The 18,590-nt window shown below is 40.3% G+C and overlaps 2 pseudogenes across 1 annotated transcript; one reads left to right on the forward strand and one right to left on the reverse strand.

The window, feature by feature from the left end:
• The first annotated feature begins 1,572 nt into the window (after window positions 1–1,572).
• LOC148869700 (pentatricopeptide repeat-containing protein At2g22410, mitochondrial pseudogene) lies at window positions 1,573–4,619 on the forward strand (annotated as a pseudogene). The gene is made up of 2 exons (XR_016106435.1): window positions 1,573–4,075; window positions 4,192–4,619. The product of XR_016106435.1 is annotated as a pentatricopeptide repeat-containing protein At2g22410, mitochondrial pseudogene (transcript).
• Window positions 4,620–13,274: 8,655 nt separating this feature from the next.
• LOC148869701 (UDP-glycosyltransferase 71K2 pseudogene) lies at window positions 13,275–14,463 on the reverse strand (annotated as a pseudogene).
• Between the last annotated feature and the right edge of the window lie 4,127 nt (window positions 14,464–18,590).

The following is an 18,590-nucleotide window of genomic DNA, read 5'->3' on the forward strand; positions in this document are numbered from 1 at the left end:
ATTAATAAATATGCATTATATATAAATATATATATACTTATAATATTATATATTATTATATATATTTTTAATTTTTTATTCTATATATTTTGATAATAAATATTATAAAAACTAAAAACCAAAAAATTGACGAACCAAACCAATGATTAGCCGAACCAGTCAACCTATTGGTTTCGATTCAATTCCGATTTCCGATTTTCTACTACTGGTTCGGTTCACAAAAAAGACACCCCTAAGTCTCTATCCATCTCCACTTCAGTCGATGCAAGAGTTTCTTAATTCAAGTTAGAAGATTTATATCCTTTAATAACAAATCAAGTCTAATTTTAATTTTCTAATTCAGATAAAAAGCCCAACATAAAGGCTCTTAGTATATTACATTAGTCTGGGTGATATTCCTTTATATAAAATTAGTAAAAACATGTTTTATACACGTGTACAAATTTTATATAAAAATAAAGATATAACCTATAATTAACTTTTAGGTCCTGCACCCAAACCAAGAGATATATCCATTTTATTTTATAATAGTATAGATGCTTATTTAATTTCTAATCAAATAGATGTAAGAAGGGGCAAATTATGAAACTAAAGAAGCAAATTATGCACGAAATAAACATAGAAAGGGTCAAATAATAAAAACTAAGCTCATTACGCAGTAACACCAAATGACCAAATAGATAGTGTATTTTCATGAAGGAGGCCAATAAAATCATCAATTTGGCATTGGGCGGTAGTAGACATGTTCATGGGCCGGGCCGGGCCGGGTTCGGGCTGGGCTTTTACTATGTATTAACAATTTTTTTTAAGGCCTGAGCTTGAGCCCGGCCCGACCATCGGACCTACAACTTGGGCCCGAGCCCGGCCCTCATAAAAAGTTCGAAGCCCGAGCTTGGGCCCGGGCCCGAAATTTAGCCTATACTATTATTAGAGAGATTGAAATTATAAAGAAAAGAATAATATATATATATATATATATATTAAATTATAAATATATATTTTAATAAATATTATATTATTTATATATTTTATAAAATATATAATACTGAGTCGGGCCGTGCCGGGCTTTTTTGACAAATCCCGAGCCCGGCCCGAAACACAGTCGGGCTTACTGTGTTAAGCCCAAGATCAGACCCGCGGGCCTAATTATATGACCAAGCCCGACCGGGGTGCAGGCCGGGCCGTCGGGCTACCCGGCCATGAACAGGTCTAGGCGGTAGAAACCTTATTATAAAACAAAATTTTGATAAAGAATATGTAACCTTTTAAATCGCTAATCAGCATATATTTTTTTATCAAACTGTCGCTATGAATCTATGATGTTGTTTAAAGCAATGTTGCTGCCAACCCATGCCAAACGAACAAGAATCCGATAGATCGAATTCAATTCATTTATCCCAATTCTATTTGAAATTAACATAAATTCATAAAATAAAAATAAATTTAAATAAATCCCAAATACAGGGTAATTGTAAAGATTTTCAGCACTGAAATTCGAACCGAATTAATCCAGTCCATTTGCAGTCCAATTAATATGTCATTCAACAATTAATGACTAGAAGATAAAAACAAGTCATTCAATTCAGCCGTTTCAGCTGACAGCCCTCCTTGCCAATTGCTCTAGCCTATATGGCACAAGCATTCGGATTCCCTTGTTGCTGAGGCTCGAGAGTTTTGTCGAGAATCTATGCGCCCTAATTTGTCTCTCCCGTTTGGGAGGGCTGAAGTGCAGCGGCGGCTTCCGGTTTTCCGAGGTAGGCCAGTCTCTGCGATGAAAAATCCGAGAGCCAAAACCGGCTGAGTTGCTCAATGTTTTGGGCTGTCCGCTTTGGTTCAGCCTCTTTAGAATTTAGATAGCTTATCCGGAGCGCCTCAAGGCAGCTGAATCAGCTTAATCTTGTAGCAATCGCAGTAGCTAGGATGCCAGTGCCGGAAACTTTCGCAACTGCTCTGGGCTTCTTGTCCTGTCTGCGAGGCCTGAGCTAATCGAAACGTTTTCCTTTTTGCAATTTCCCGCGTACACGAGAGATCCGGGGGTAGGAGTGGAGTTGGAGCCATCACTGCTGATGAGAAGAAAGAGAGTGAGAGGAAAGATCACTTCTCTTTGCCATGAAATTCAGAAACCCAATTTTGCGTCTTTTCAGCACCTCTTCATCGAGTCCACCAGCACATCAATCCTCCAACAATCTGGTCGCCGTCGAATCCGCAAAGAAGCTCCACGCACATCTCATCAGAAAAGGAGCCCACACTGATCCGACCTCAATAGCCGACGTCCTCCGCTCATACGCTCTCTCGACCACGAAACCACACAAAATCCTTTCTCTCTTCGACCATATCGAGCGTCCCACAATCTTTGTTTGGAACTGGACCATCAAGGGTTTGTCCCTAGGCGAACGACCTAGTGAAGCAATCTCTGTGTATAACCGAATGCGGCATTGCGGTGTTTGTGCGAATAAACTGACGTTCATATTCGTTCTCAAGGCCTGCGCTCGGGTACCCGATATCGTGCATGGCTGGAAGGTCCACGTGCATTGTATGAAACTTGGGTTTGAGTCCTACCTCTTTGTGTCGAACAGCTTGATTAGTATGTATGGTTCGTGTGGTGAAGTGGGGTTTGCACAGAAAGTGTTTGATGGGATGCATTTCAGGGATTTGGTTTCTTGGAACTCTTTGATTTGTGGCTATAGTCAGGTGAATAAATTTAGGGAGGTTTTGGGTCTTTTCAGTGCAATGAAAGTGGAGAAGGTTAAGGCCGATGCAGTGACAATGGTTAAGGTTGTTTTGGCTTGTAGCCATTTGAATGATCAGGAATTTGTGGATCATGTGGTTAATTATATTGAGGAGAATGGTGTCAGGATGGACGTCTTCTTGGCAAACACTCTGATAGATTTGTATGGGAGGCGTGGCTCTGTGGGATTAGCTCGGAATGTGTTTGATCATATGGACGAGAGAAATTTGGTCTCTTGGAATGCCATGATAGAGGGGTACGTGAAAGCAGGGGATTTGGTTGCTGCACAGGAGCTTTTTGAAAGCATGCCATTACGAGATGTGATCTCTTGGTCATCCATGATTAGAGGTTACTCTCAAACTAAACAATTTTCTAATGCATTGACGCTTTTTCGTGAAATGATGACAGCTAAAGTAAAGCCAGATGAAATTACACTAACTAGTGTTCTTCCTGCTTGTGGCCATTTGGGTAGTCTTGATGTTGGAAAGGCAATTCATGAGTATATCCACGAGCACAAGATAAAACAGGACATTCATGTGGGAAACTCTCTTATAGATATGTATTGCAAATGTGGCTGCATTGAGAAGGCATTGGAAGTATTTCGAGAGATGAAGAGCAAGGATACTGTATCCTGGACCTCTATCATATCAGGACTCGCTGTGAATGGTTATGCCATTTATGCCCTGAAGTTCTTCTCACAAATGTTAAGTGGAGGTGTTCCACCAAGTCATGTGACCTTCATAGGGGTGTTGCAGGCCTGTACCCACACAGGATTGGTGGATGAAGGATTTGGTTATTTTGAAAGTATGACCAAAATTCATGGAATAGAGCCGAGGATGAAGCATTTTGGCTGTATGGTAGATCTCCTAAGCCGTTCTGGCAATTTAGACAGGGCATATGAATTTATTAAGAAAATGCCAGTGGCCCCAGATGCTACTGTGTGGAGGATACTGCTGAGTGCTTGTAAGCTTCATGGAAATATTGCTATGGCCGAAATTGCCATGGACAAGCTTCTTGAGTCAGATCCAAGCAATAGTGGCAACTATGTGTTATTGTCCAACACCTATGCAGGGGCAGATAGATGGGATGAGGCAATGAATGTGAGAGAATTGATGAAAGAGTGTGATGTGCAGAAGCCACCTGGATGTAGCTCCGTTGAAGTTAATAATGGAATACATGAGCCCCTAACTCCAGATAAGCTACATTTTCTGAGCAAGGAGCAGGTTCTGACAGGATAATCTTCTAGAGGTTTTACTCAAATACTGTTTATGGATATGAAACCAATCAAGAGCTGGTTCACATCCAACTGCTAGAAAGAGGTTTCATGTAAGCAGAGCGCTAAGCATTGTAAGTTCTCATGATAGTTATATTTAAAACTCAATATCTGCCCCTTTTAGAACAAGCCTGCCATAGATGAATTTTCTTCTTCTTTTTCTTGATCAGTAACTTTGTGCTTGTTTTAGGGAACTGGACCCTCGGAAAAGGCACTTTCTTAATTCAGAACAAGGCAGTTCAACCAGGAACTAGAGTTTTGCAAACCTGCAATGAAATTTTTTCAGTTCTGAGTCCCAATTTACTGGGCATACTTTTTAACATGATGAACTGCTGAAAACGGTTGAGGTTCAAGCATGCTAAATAGGAACTGGAGTTCTTGTTGAAGGAGTTCTAGGGATCCTTAAATACTGGAGGACAATGCAATTTTGTATATGTTTATTTTGTACTTGTTAGGTACAATTTTATGTTTTTTTTTTTTTTTTTAATTCCTCCATTTCCTCTCAGCAGGGAAAGTTATAGTTTACCCTTTGGTAATTTTTATTGGAATAAGAGATTTGTACTTGCTAGTTCATGGAATTTTTTCCTTTCAGTTAAAAAATAGTTGATGATTCCTTTATTTTCTCTCCATTCTCAATCCTAAGCATCAGTTGCATTTCATTCTCACTTAATGATAAAAGTCTATAGCTTAGAATAAAATCTTTCACCACATTTTTGATAGAATATCATTATTAAAATTGGTTTTTAGCTACACTTTTTTAGCAACGGACAAAAAGCAGTGGGTAAATACTATTTATAGCAATGAAATTTATTGTCCATGGCTATATGCTCATTTCCTAGCTACCGTTGCATGCACTTCTTCCCAAAATTTTGGCCTACATTCTCTCTCTCTCTTTCTCTCTCGTTTGCTTGGTTTCTCCCTTCCACCATTCTCCTCTGTTTCCTTCCTCCTACCTCTCTCTTGCTCTCGCTTCTTTTCTCCTACCTCTATTTTGATTAACAGGCATTGGTGTTTGCAAGGAAACGGTATGCAGAGCAAGCGTTAATGAAGAAAGTGTAAGTTAATCTAACTTCCTAGAGTAAACTTCTGTTATTTCATTTTCTTATACTTCACCTATTACTTGAAGTGCATTGGTGTTACTTTCTTACTGTGCATCATAAAAAGTAATTTAATGCTTGAAAAGAAGTGGGATTTATCTTAGCCTCTTAGATCTTTCAGATTTTTGAAATGGATATTCATCTAATTGATTCATACATAAAAAGAGAAAAAGGAACTAGAAATGGGTTTAATTTCAGTTGGATTTCTTGATCAGACAATGCGTTAACTTTTCAGGTGATTAGAAAATAAAAAAAAAATTACCATGGTGGATAATCAAATAATAATTTTCCTAGATGATGTTAGAAGATTTACCAAAGTGTGATTAGAAGGTGCCCTATGAAGATGCACCAGGATGTGTTCTGGTAGGTCAATCCAGATGAAACCAAAACAAATAATTTAAAATCAAAAGATATTAAAATAAAACTGATAACTTGATATATGCTGGCCAATGTCCTTACAATGTGCATGACTGAGAAAATGTAGAAATTGGTTGAGCAACTAAGCGCTGATGTTTTTGGATTGTATTTTCCTCAATATTTTTCTTAGTATGTACTTTCTTCATTTACTTCAATTATGGTATAGATGTACTGTTCTATATAGGCGATGATTGAAGATTATGGTTTTTGTTTATATGTTTACATATTTTGGGTATGATCCATGGAGTGCCATCTCATGATTTTTTTGGATTATTAACAAGATCAAAAGAACATTATTAGTAACTGAACAATGCTATAAAAGGAATTATCTAGAGAACCACATAGGAGCTACAAACAAAGCTCTCCAAGAGAAAAGCCAAACCAATATAATTATAGCCAACCTCTGGATCCATCTGAACAAGATGGTCACATTTTTTTTTGATTGGAAACGTTAACAAGATGTTCACATTTGATGTCAAGTCAAAGTTCTGGCCTCTCTCATAGAATGTCTGAATCTCCATGTGCCCTCACATACATCTCTAAGCCAACTTATTACCACCTTTGAGAGTCTCCATCCACCTCATCATGCTGAAACACTTCATAAGCTAGAGGCATCATCACTCACCAATGACTTTATCTATGCTCAGACAGATACAACAAAATGCATTGGGCCTAAAATTAGCCAACAGGATCATTCTTAAAGACTGTTGAAATTTCCTACCTTTGAAGGACTAGGATTTTGTTAGGAGTATTTAAGTTTAGTTTCACAACTTGAGGGGGAAGCATCCGAACTTGGTTGAGCATATGCCTGGCCGAAGATTGGTATACTAAGTGGGTCAATTTCTAGATCATGTCATCTATATGGAAGTTTTTAAAACTCTTCTCTGGTGCTCAGATGATAAGAAACTCAAATGCTGATGATATCCACCTGCTCTTTGGTCAATTGTTCCTTCTCTCAAAATATTCTAATGTTTGTCTCCCGCCTTTTTTGCAGTAGTAATACAATCGGATAATCCAAACAAATAAAGCCAAAGCAGTGTCAAGTGCAGAAAATAGCAATCAGTCTGGCAGTTGAGCATATTTGTACATTTAGCCTATACTAGGATTTGATTTGAGTCATGCATTGAGATCAAATGTGGTTGGGGAGGATTCCACTACAGACTACAGGCTTGGGTGGGGATTTGCATGGTTACAGGTAGACCTGTTCATGGGCCAGGTAGCCCGATGGGCCAGCCTGTCTCAACCCATTATTGGTTGGCTTGGACAAGATTTTAGGCCTGCAGGCTCAGGCTTGGGCCCAAAGCACTAGGCCTGACTTTTTTTGGGTCGGGCTCAAGCTTTCTCAAAAAAGCCCAACCCAAGCCCGAGTCTGACTTGATAATGGTTTTTTTTTTTGAAAGGTAAGGTAATTTTATTGAAACAGAGAAAAAAGTACAACATGGCCTTCACCAACAGAGAGCTGGATCAGAAATACAACAGAACACAAACACCACAGAGACTCACTCAAATTACAGACTCCAAATGGGCTGAGAACTGAGCAGCTGAGGCACTAACTCAGCCCTTTGCACTAACTCATTTGTACTTTTAAACTTGTTACAAAAGGCTCTATTGTTTCTTTCAGACCAAGTAGACCAGAGACCAGCCGCTGGGACATTCCTTTCTTCTTAAGACCCCCCCCCCCCACCTTCCAGCAACACAATAAGTCTTTAACTGTACTTGGCATAACTCAGCTGAAACCCGCAGCTCTCAGAAAGTTCTCCCACACCCGTGAGGAGATTAGACAGTGAAGACAAAGATGATCTGTAGATTCCGGCTGAATCCCACAAAGCCCGCAAGAGATATACAGAAGCTGGACACCTCTTCTTTCCAGATTAGATCTAGAAAGACACTTATCTAGAGCCATTGTCCAAACCAGAAAATTAGATTTTGAAGGACTGATTGGATTCCATATCTGACTGAAAGGGAAGCTTGTAGAACCTGAACGGCTAAGTTTGAGGGCCAAAGACTTGACTGAGAAGCAGCCATCATCATTCCACTTCCAGTTCCACTTGTCCTCCAGGTTAGTATTTATCCCCTGTCCCTGTAAGAGCTCCAGCAACTCCACAATTTCATCCAGCTCCTAGTCAAACAGGTTCCTTCTAAATTGAGGGGTCCAGGTCAGCCCATTTTCAGAGACATTATAAGAGTCAGCCACTGAAACATCACGACTAGCAGCACAATGGAACAAGAGGGGGAAAGCCTCAGCCAAGGGACCCTCCAAGCACCAAGGGTCCTTCCAAAAATTGATTCTGTCACCTTTACCCACTTTGAAACTTACTTCATCCAAAACATTAGGCATATTTTTCATTATGCCTTTCCACAAGGAGCATCCCCAACTTGAAGGGGGATCACAAGATCTCCAATTACCCCCCTCCAGCCAAAAGATTTCTTCACCAAGCTGTTCTTTCTGAGGCAAATCTCCAGATCCATTTACTGAGAAGGGCAGAATTGAACAATTTTAGCTTCCTAATACCCAATCCACCTTCCTCAATGGGGAGGCATACTTGATCCCAATTGACTAGATGGATTTTTTTCTCTTCATCCCAACCTCTCCACAGAAAATTTCTCTGCAAATGTTCCAGTCTTTTTGCTGTTTTAGATGGGGCGGAAAAAGAGACATAAAATATGTTGGGAGATTGGAGTGTGTGCTTTTGATTAGTGTCACTCTTCCTCCAGCTGAAAGATATTTCGCTTTCCAAGAGGACAGCTTTTTCTCCATCCTTTCAATGATTGGAACCCAAATAGAAGAGGAGGAACATTTTGCCCCCAGAGGTAAGCCCAAGTATTTAACAAGGAGGAAGTCAATCTGGCAAGCCAACATCCTAGCACACTCTTCCAAATTAGATACTTGGCCCACCGGAATAATCAGACTTTTACTCAAATTTACTTTTAGCCTAGATACCACTTCAAACCAACTCAGAATCCCCAGAAAAAATTCCACCTGATCAAGGGAGTCATCCACAAAACAAAGAGTATCATCCACAAATTGAAGGATGTTCACCTTTTCCTTCCCAGGAGCAAGCGCAAAGCCTTCCCATAAACCAGAAAGAGCAGCCCTCTTACTAAATAGAGAAAGAATTTCCATAATACAGATGAATAATAGGGGAGAGAGGGGTCTCCCTGTCTTAAACCCCTAGAACTTTCAAAGAAACCTGCAGACTGCCTATTTATCAGCACCGAGAATTTAGGGGAAGAGATGCAAACTTTGACCCAATTTCTCCACTTTTGACCAAAGTTCATTTTCTCAAGTATGAAACCCAAACACCTCCAATTTACATGATCATAAGCTTTCTCTTATCTCTAGCTTACACACCAAACCAGGAATTCCCTCTCTTTTCCTAGAGTCAGTAAGCTCATTAGCTATAAGAACAGAATCAAGCATTTGCCTCCCCGGAACAAAGGCAAACTGTTTATCAGAGACCATTGCTGCCTATCACCCCTTTCAACCTTTCAGCCAACACTTAAGCCAAGACCTTATAGAAGCTGTTCAGGAGACATAGGCCTGAAATCTTTGATATTAACAGCCCCTTCAATTTTTGGGATAAGTGATTAAGGTGGTATTCAAACTTCTTTGCAAGAATGCATTGGAATGTAAAGACTGAAAAACATTTACTAAGTCTTGTTTTATAAAATCCCAGCACTTCACATAGAAGAGATTGGTTAAGCCATCCGGCCCAGGGGACTTGTCCCCTTCCATCTTAAAGATTTCAGCCTTGATCTCCTCCTCCGAGAAATGTCTCTCAAGGAGCAATTTCTGATCCTCATTTAACTGCTTGAAAGCTAAATCCACTGGAAGAGGTCTAAAGGCCCAACTTTCCTTGTAAAGATTCTTATAAAAGGAGGTGGCAATCAGCTTGATTTCAGCAGCTGAATCCCCCATTTTACCTTCCCATTCCAACCTGCTAATTGAAGAGGCTCTACTCCTAGCATTTGCCACCTTGTGGAAAAATGTTATTTCTGTTCCCTTCTTTCAGCCAAGTGGTTTTAGCTCTCTGCCTCCATTTAATCTCCTCCTTGACTGCCAACTTGTTATACAAAACTTTTGCCTGAGATCTTTTCAGCTTTAGATCATCCGATAAAGGGCCTAATTCTTCCACTCTGTCAATGTCTTCAATTACACTTAGAAAGGCACTTTTCTCTGTTTCCGAAGTCAAGCTATTTTCTAGCTTCCAGAGTTTTGCTTTTCTTGATTGCTCCCAACTTCTTCGCCAAGATAAAAGAGCTGGTTCCCTCCACATGGAAATTACACCACATTGCCTTCAATATGGGGATAAAATTGTCTTCTTCAAACCAAGCATTCTCAAGCTTAAAAGGAGCCTTTACTTTCTCCTGATTGCCATATACAAGTTGAATGGGAGCATGATTAGAAACTGGCCTGGGAAGAGAAATCTGCCTGAAATCAGGGAAGACATCCCAATTAGCGGAAACAAGGAATCTGTCTAATCTTACCAAAATAGGAGAATCCTGGTTATTAGTCCAGGTATAATGGGCCCCCTACAAGGGGAAGATCAGAAAGATCAAAAGTATTGATGAAGTCTGCAAACAATCTCATAGATCTTGTTCTTCTGCCTCTGGAATTTTTTCTTCCATTGATAAAGTAACGTTGAAAACACCACCTACATGGACAGGCTTGAGAGCCTTGCAAATCTACCAGATCCTCCTAGAAGGCATTCTGCAAGCTTGAGTCTGTAGGACCATAAACATTCGTTACTTGGACAATATTCCCATCGACAAGCTCCAACAACAGGGATCCCACATACTCACCAAACCTCCAGCACTGCCAATAGCCAGTTTTGCTCTCCATCGAACATGACCTTCTCTCCAAACACTACGAGTAATAGAAGCATCAAACACTTCCAATTTTTTTTTTCCCGCAAAAGATTGATTTTTGAACGGGAATACTTAAGAACATCACACACCACCGATCTTCTCCTCCCTGAACCTAACTCTCTGACATTCTACAATAAAAATTTTAACTCCATTTCACTAATGACGCACAAAAAGAAATCTGGCCTACTCCTAACAACTTCTTCGATCCCCTCACCATCCCCTCACTACTCCCTGCCTTATCATTCAAACCCCAAATGAGTCTCATCATCTCTCTATTCTTTTTTGAAGAAGTCTCCCCTTTCCTGACTGCTAATTTCCCTCTCCTCATCAATGTTTTTTGTTCAACCCCTTACAAATATTTAATTGTCTCCTCTTCCAACCCCTCCCTTTCCGGACTACTAATTTCCCTCTCTCCATCAATATTTTTTGTTCAACCCCCTTCCAAATATTTAATTGTCTCCTCTTCCAACCCCTCCATCGACACCCTTAGAAACTTTCCTAAGCTCAACAACTTTGAGGAAACCCAGGAAGGAGACGAAGAAGAAAGCTTATTTGGCTTACCTCCCTGATCCACCAAAGCAACAGACTTGCCTTTGCTGTTTGATTGCTGATTGGTCTTGCCAGAGGGTGAGGTCGCTTCAGCTCTTGGCCCTGAAAGAACAGGCGAGCTATTCTCTTGCTGTGTATCGATCTGAACGACTCCTTCTACTATGTTGCCTACTACTGCAATAGGCAATATCTCCAACGGAACTTCCTCCAACCACATCAAAGGGTATTGTTGGATCTCCATCAATATTTTTTGTTCAACCCCCTTCCAAATATTTAATTGTCTCCTCTTCCAACCCCTCCATCGACACCCTTAGAAACTTTCCCAAGCTCAACAACTTTGAGGAAACCCAGGAAGGAGACGAAGAAGAAAGCTTATTTGGCTTACCTCCCTGATCCACCAAAGCAACAGACTTGCCTTTGCTGTTTGATTGCTGATTGGTCTTGCCAGAGGGTGAGGTCGCTTCAGCTCTTGGCCCTGAAAGAACAGGCGAGCTATTCTCTTGCTGTGTATCGATCTGAACGACTCCTTCTATTATGTTGCCTACCACTGCAATAGGCAATATCTCCAACGGAACTTCCTCCAACCACATCAAAGGGTATTGTTGGATCTCCATCTACGAGGGGTCCCGAGCCAGAGCTGTCGACGAAAGGGTAGGGGGAGGGGGAGGGGGCTGGACTAAGCTTCTGTTATGGTGGCCCCTTTCCTCTGTCGCTGACCTAGGAGTCACAGACTCTCGAGTTGGCTCAAGGCACGGATCCTCAGTTTACTCTGAGGGTTGGCTGAGCCAGGCCGGACCCAAATGGACCGGGTTGTTGACAACCGATCTGCACAAGAGAGTTCTGGGCTCACTAGCAGCTTTTTGAAGTTGCCTAGACCTCTGAATTGGAATCAGGTTGGACTGCTCCACTTAGCAAGGCTCCATTTATGTTCAATGGAAAACCTATTCTCTTGTTATTGTCTTGATGAAAGTCTTTGAGTTTATACACCTTTTTTTTATTTTTTTTTCCTTTAGGGTTAATTGTTTTTGGGTTTACTGTACTAAGGAATGTTCCTTGTTCTCTTTCTTTCTATGCTTTGACTCTTCTTGATTCCTTATCTCTTATTTGGTTTTGGTGATGCATGTGATGACTAAAACATGTTTCCAATAAATTATCACGTTTCCCACATCTTGAACTTCACTTATCTTTCTTGTTTTTGGTACTTGCAGCTTCATTTTATCTGGCATTTTTGAATTAATTATCGCCCAGTGAAGAGAGGATCTAAACATCACATTTCTGTCTGTGAAGGGCACCACTAGGTAAGGGAAGTCAAGTCTAGCCATCTGCAGTCAGGCTATTGGTTTCAGAGCAAACTGAGACCAAAAGCCTTTATACCAACCCTGCCCCACCAATAATAGTCTCCCTCTATACCAATATGTAATGCTAAAATCAGCATGATCATATGCAGTTGGTTGCATCACCTGTTTGGTAAAATCTAGTACAAAGTCCACAAGGCACAGGTTGGATGGTTGGGTTCTTTATATGTTGGATGCTTCTGGCCTCCTCACATTCTCTCTGCTTACTTTTAGTGAGAATCATTTGATACTATGAATGCCAAAACTTTATATGTAATTAAAAAAGGAATTTGTATTGGTCGTCACCTGGGTTAAATGCCCCTGAGGATAAGGAACAACGTGGTGATGATGATGACCATGATGATAAAGGCTGCGATGACAAAGAGGAGAATGATAAAAGTAATCAATATGAAGATGGCCATGTCTTAAAGATGTAAAAGTTAGCTCACTTTTATGTCTTAAGGATGTAGTCAGATTTGAAGTTCATTTGTAACTTAACCTTTTCTCACTTTAAATTGTATTATATGTTTAATTTAATAATATATTATTGTAGGTATCCATGTAATTCCTGATAGAAGTTCGTGGAGAGAGAATTCTAACAATCTAACCATATTTTAACTTGTATACTTATCTTCTGTGACTCTGTCTTGCACTTTTTCTACATATTTTGCCTTTCTCCATCAAATGTTCATTTTCAATATAGCACTTGCCCTGCATAGTAGTGCCTTGCATGCAGGTTTTACTTTGATACCAAAACTGCAATATGGGGATCATCAACACCTATCTTGATGCCTAGAGGCCATTAATGGTTTTTAACTTCTTTACGACTCTTGATCATGCATGACAATGTCTATTACAGAAGGGTATTTTAAGAGATTTTGCAAATAGGAGGGAAAGTTTTAGTCCATTTTGTTTTTTATTTGAGTTTTTGGTAGAAAATTATTGTTTTTAAGTCCACCCCACTGCTTTTTTTGTCTTCCATCTCCAACCATCGAGAAACACAGTAGGGAAGAAACCATGGGACCAACTTATTAATCACTGCATGTGGTAAGGCAAAACCTTAATATAGCAAAGTGGTATGCCCAAAAGTTGAGGTAGGCGGTGCGAACAGTAATCCAATCCCTAGTAAAATCTCTTAAACTCTGTTTAGCGTAATGACACGTGTTAAATTGGGATGAAAAATTGATTTTACGTTTTTACCCTTTTGTTAAGTCTCACTCACATTTGCCGTTGCTGTAAAACCTTTCCTGGCCTTCTCGCATCTTCTCCCACTTTGCTCGAGGCCAATGGCTATCTCTTTTACCTGGGCTTCATCAAAGCCGCCTATGCTGCCAAAGCATAGGAGCACCACCGACGACGGAGGCTGGTAGTCGAGCCATTTCATGATCTCGCTGTATTGGGTGTGGGTGTGGGTGCGGTCGGACAACGAGTGCGACAGACCCTCGAGTTGAAGCAACGGCCCAACCGAATAGATCGCTGGTGTTTGACCATCAGACAGCGAGTTAACGGCATGGGATTCAAACTCTGCAAATGTGTTAATTATGATGCCCTTCGCCTCCTTGAACCTGTGACTGTGATAGACGAACTATGTATAGCCATCTTCCTTCCTGTTCCACAAGGGCTTAGGCAAGGAGAACGGAGGAGCTGGGTTGACAAATGTTGGGAATTTTAACTCAGTCTCCGCGTCCTTTAATTCGGTGCCAGTGGGAATCTGAGTATTGAGTGTTGGAAGTGGAGCATAAGACTGAGCAGCCCTGCAGTAGAAATGAAGAACAAGTACGAAGGGATTCCGAACTCATTTGCTGCATCGATCATGGAGGTGCAGAAGAGATCAATCACCATCCCAACGACTCGAACCGTGTCAGCACCAGAACCGGGCGACATAAGGTGGGTGAGAGCGTGCCTAACATGTGGTTTGTAACTTTCAACGAAGAGAGATATGAACCCTTCTGGACCATTATAAACTTCTGACGACGGGGGATCCACATGAGGCAGACCAATGAAATGGATGCTAGGGTTGGAGGCAACAAGGGATTCAACATAAGGGTCAACACCGGAAAAAGATGGTGGCTTCATACACAGGACGGTGATGGAGAGGCAATCATCTTGATGGATAAGTCGCTTTGCGAGCTCAACCGTCGAGAACAGGTGACCAACTCCATATACTGGAACGAACACGACCTCCGTTTTCTCCATCGCTTCTCTCTCTTCTTGTTTTCCAATTCGTTGTAGTCGCAGCTCCTTATACCTTTTTATCTTCCACAAACCTAAGAAAGTAATCACGACAATCTTTGCCAATGGGTTTGATTTGTCAATTACATGAGAAATTGCAATTGCAATTCTCTTTGGAAAATTTATATTTTTCTTATGAAACACAGTTTTAAATTTGTTCGAGATTGAAAAATTATAAGCTTTGTTTTCAGTAATAGAAACTGATTTACACTTCTTAGAAAATGGTAAATGAGAGTATGGAGGTTTGATACCGTGTATACGCGCATGTGTGAAGTGCAATGAGATGTTTTAGAGGCGTGCACCTACGTGGCTCGTGAAAGGCGGCTTTGGTTTTGGTGCGATGATGACAGTCACGATTCGATCAGGTGTGATCAAAAGGCATAATTCAAAGTTAACAGTCATTAACCGTTAACTACCTTTTAAATATTATGACTGTTTAAGGTGTTTTCTCTGAACCAACACCTACATTTTCTTCATACCTATTCATAAACTATTTAAGGAGCATGAACCAGACTTTTAAAACATGTACTTTCGAAATTCACTCACTCTCTCTTTCTCTGGTCTGTTACAGTATCACAGAAGGTTTCTTTGAAGACTCTTCAACTTTGCTAATTGTAGATTCTCGCCTAAGGGCCTGCTGTATCTTGGGAACAAATTTGCTTGTAACCCAACAACAAACTCAGTGAAACTGAGTGGGGGCAAGTAATGTTCTAAAGATAGTGTTTTCAAACACACCTCAGAGCTTCTCCTCCAAAGTTTCGGTGACCCCATTTTCCAACAACCTTTAACCAGGTAGACTACTTGGCTGTTGTGATTTAGTAAATGGGAGTTTAACCAGGTAGATTACTTGGCTGTTGGATCTCAGCTAGATCTAACATTTGAAAAAGTTTTTCTCATTGTTTTCGATCGCTCCCAAATGGGAGTCTATTGGGCACAACCAACTCGGAACACCACGACCACAACCATAAGAACAAATGGCGAGAGTCATCGAAAACAGTAGGTTTCTTCTCTTCTGTCACATTAGAGGCTTCGCTAGTCCACATCTGCCCTATCGTCAGTTAGGAGGCCATCCTGAGAAGAGCGCTAGAGAAGAGTGGTGGTTGCAGCGGTTCTGAAGAGAATGAGAGGGGAGTCGACCTCTGAAGTTCTGGAGAAGAGCATTAATTTCGAAGAAAAGTGCCGGAGAAGGGTGGCGATTCTGAGAGATCTACAGTTCTGGCTTCGCTGGCGTCATGGTGATGATCTGAGTGTGCATTCCCTGAGAAGAAAAGGAGAGCAACGATTCTTGAGAAGAGTGTAAGAGAAAGTGGTGGTTGCAGCGGTTTCAAAGAGAACGAGAGGGGTGATGACCTCTGCAGTTCTAGCGAAAAGCGGCGATTCTGGAGGAGAGCACTGGAGAAGAGTGACAATTTTTGAGTTTCGGAAAAGAGCGATGACACCACGACTAGCATAAAAGGGTAGTTTAGGAATTATGGACAAAATTATCAATCACGTGATGTCATATGCAAACGGGACCGACGACCGAATAACGACAGGGGAGGATTTAGACAATTGTTAGAAAAGTTAAAAATACCGCAAGACAATAACTAAACAGTAGGGGTAATTTAAAAGATTTACCCAAGACTTAAAAGCCTTCCTCATCAAAATAATTCTGTTGAACCAATTGCTCCATGATTCAATCCTTTCAGGCCAAGGATGAATGGATTCAATTTCTTTATTGAACATATTATCTTTTTATTGACCTCCACTTCATTTCTAAAGCTTGGTTCGATTCAACAACACTTGAGTCCCTTAACCTCGAAGTCTCCACTTCGGATTTCTTTCACTTCTCTCGATGCGAGATTCCTTTGCAAAGTCTCCTCTTTGTTGCTTATCTCATTCTCAATGATATCTATTTGGCCAAATACTAAGCACATACGATCTAAAAGGCTTGTTTTGGATTCAAGAGCTTGGGCTCTGTTTCTATTTGCAAGAGAGAGGATTGAGCAATTGAGAAGGGCACACCTTGCCCGAACAAGAGAACCGGAAAAGGCCTACTTGTCCTGATAAGAGAGCTAATTCCTACACTAGGGTTTTTGGAAGAAAATTTCCGAATCGGTAGGATATTAGAAGAGAAAAAAAAAGTGTGGTATCACATGCGGATGATTCATGGATCACATGGGTCTCAACTAGACCTATTCATGGGCCGGGTAGTCTAATGTCCCAGTCTGCACCCCGGTTGGACTTGGACATGTAATTAGGCTCGTGGGCCCAAAACACCAAGCTTGGTTGTGTTTCGGGCTGGGCTCGGGATTTGTGGTCTGAGCCTAACCCAGTCCGACTAACTTATATAATATTTATTATAATATGTATATATATTAATAATTTAATATATAATTTTTATTTTTTTTCTTTATAATCTCTCTCTCTCTCTCTCTCTCTCTCTCTCTCTCTCTTTGTTCAGTTGCTTTAGCAATAGCAGCGGCATGAACTTTAGACTGAGCTCGGGCCCAGGCCCAGGTTGGGCTTTATGAGGGTTGGGCTTGGGCCCAAGTTGCAGGCCCGATGGTTGAGCCGAGCTTGGGTTCAGGCCTTAAAAAAGTTTATTAATTAAGAGTGAAAGCCTGACCTGGCCCAACCCATGAACAACTCTAGTCCCAACTCATAGTCTAGTGGTTAGAAAAGGCATGGCATGTATTTGAAAATTTGAAGAATAATGAAGAATAAAAAAGATATTTCAATATTTTTGTTAATATTTAGTAATGATGTCAATTGATTGGAAAGAAATGGTAGATATACATATATGTTCCTTCCTTTTCCCTACCTTTTCCATCCTTCCCCCACCTTTTCTTTCAAACCAAACACAACTTAAGCCATTTTGCAAATAGTAAGGGAAATTTTAGTCACTCCAAAAACTTAGGAGTGGTTAAAAGATTTATAAGAAAACAATAAATAAAATCCTTTATTAGTTAAATTTGATAGTGTTAAATTGCATCTTTACCTTTACTTGCATGGACATGTGTTTATCATGTGCCTCACACTAGCTTTTAAAAATTGAAAAAAAGTAAAGTAATGAGGATTATCTCCACTCCCATTACTTTTTTTTTTTGTGCACACAAATAAAAAAGGTTAATAAATTCTTAAAGACTCCTGAAATTTAAAAACCTACTTAAAGTTTTAGAATATGCCACTCTTTTACCTTCAACTATTATTCAATATTTTAAAATATGCCACTCTTTTACCTTTAACTATTATTCAATATTTTAAAATATGCCACTATTTTACATTTTTGCTACTCACCGTTTCACCTAAAAATTTTATTTCTTAATTTCCATCGTCTTTGACACCTCAATTTAATGATGTTTTCATCTTGGATTTATTCTTCTCTATTTTTGTAACCGAATCAAATCACCACTAGTAATGAACATACAATGTTTTGTGATTGGCCTTCAAAAGCTAAAAGACTTCATTCAAAGGAGCCCCCTCTCCCTTGTTTATGGGCCGGGTTCGGGCCGGGCTTTTACTCATCATTAATGGAAATACATTGGGCCCGAGCCCGAGCCCGGCTCGAATTTATTGCGGACTGGGCTTTTTGCTCGAGTTTAAGCCCGTGGGCCTATAAACATGTTCAAGCCTGTCTAGGGGCAGGCCGGCCCGTCGGGCCACCCGGCCCATGAACAGGTCTACTCTGCCCCATAGGACCAACATTGTTCTTTTTACATCATTAGTGAAATTTAGGGGTTTTTATCGCTCAGTTCACCCTTAAAAATTTGAAGCCAAATTTACGGGCAAGATGTGGTTTATAGGGGGGCAACTAATAGACTAGGAGGAGGCTGCAAAAAATATTTCTATAGAGAATTGCAATCCAAAAATCCCTAAAATTTAACAGTAACGACCCCTCCATTAAGAGTAAATTTTGGGATTAATAAAAGTGAATCATTAAAAAAAGAAAAAAATTGTGGAGAGCCTTTGACCTCTCGATACCCATAGCCAAAAATTCATTAAATTATCAACCAAAAAAATTGACATAGGAAATCAGAAAATGTTTACCAACATTCCCAACAGTATACAGCGATGGGAAGATAATCAGAAAAGGCATCAGACATGTTGTC

Source organism: Nelumbo lutea, chromosome 2 (assembly GCF_056320005.1).
Source record: "Nelumbo lutea isolate HS-2025 chromosome 2, American lotus-T2T, whole genome shotgun sequence".
Taxonomy (NCBI): domain Eukaryota; kingdom Viridiplantae; phylum Streptophyta; class Magnoliopsida; order Proteales; family Nelumbonaceae; genus Nelumbo; species Nelumbo lutea.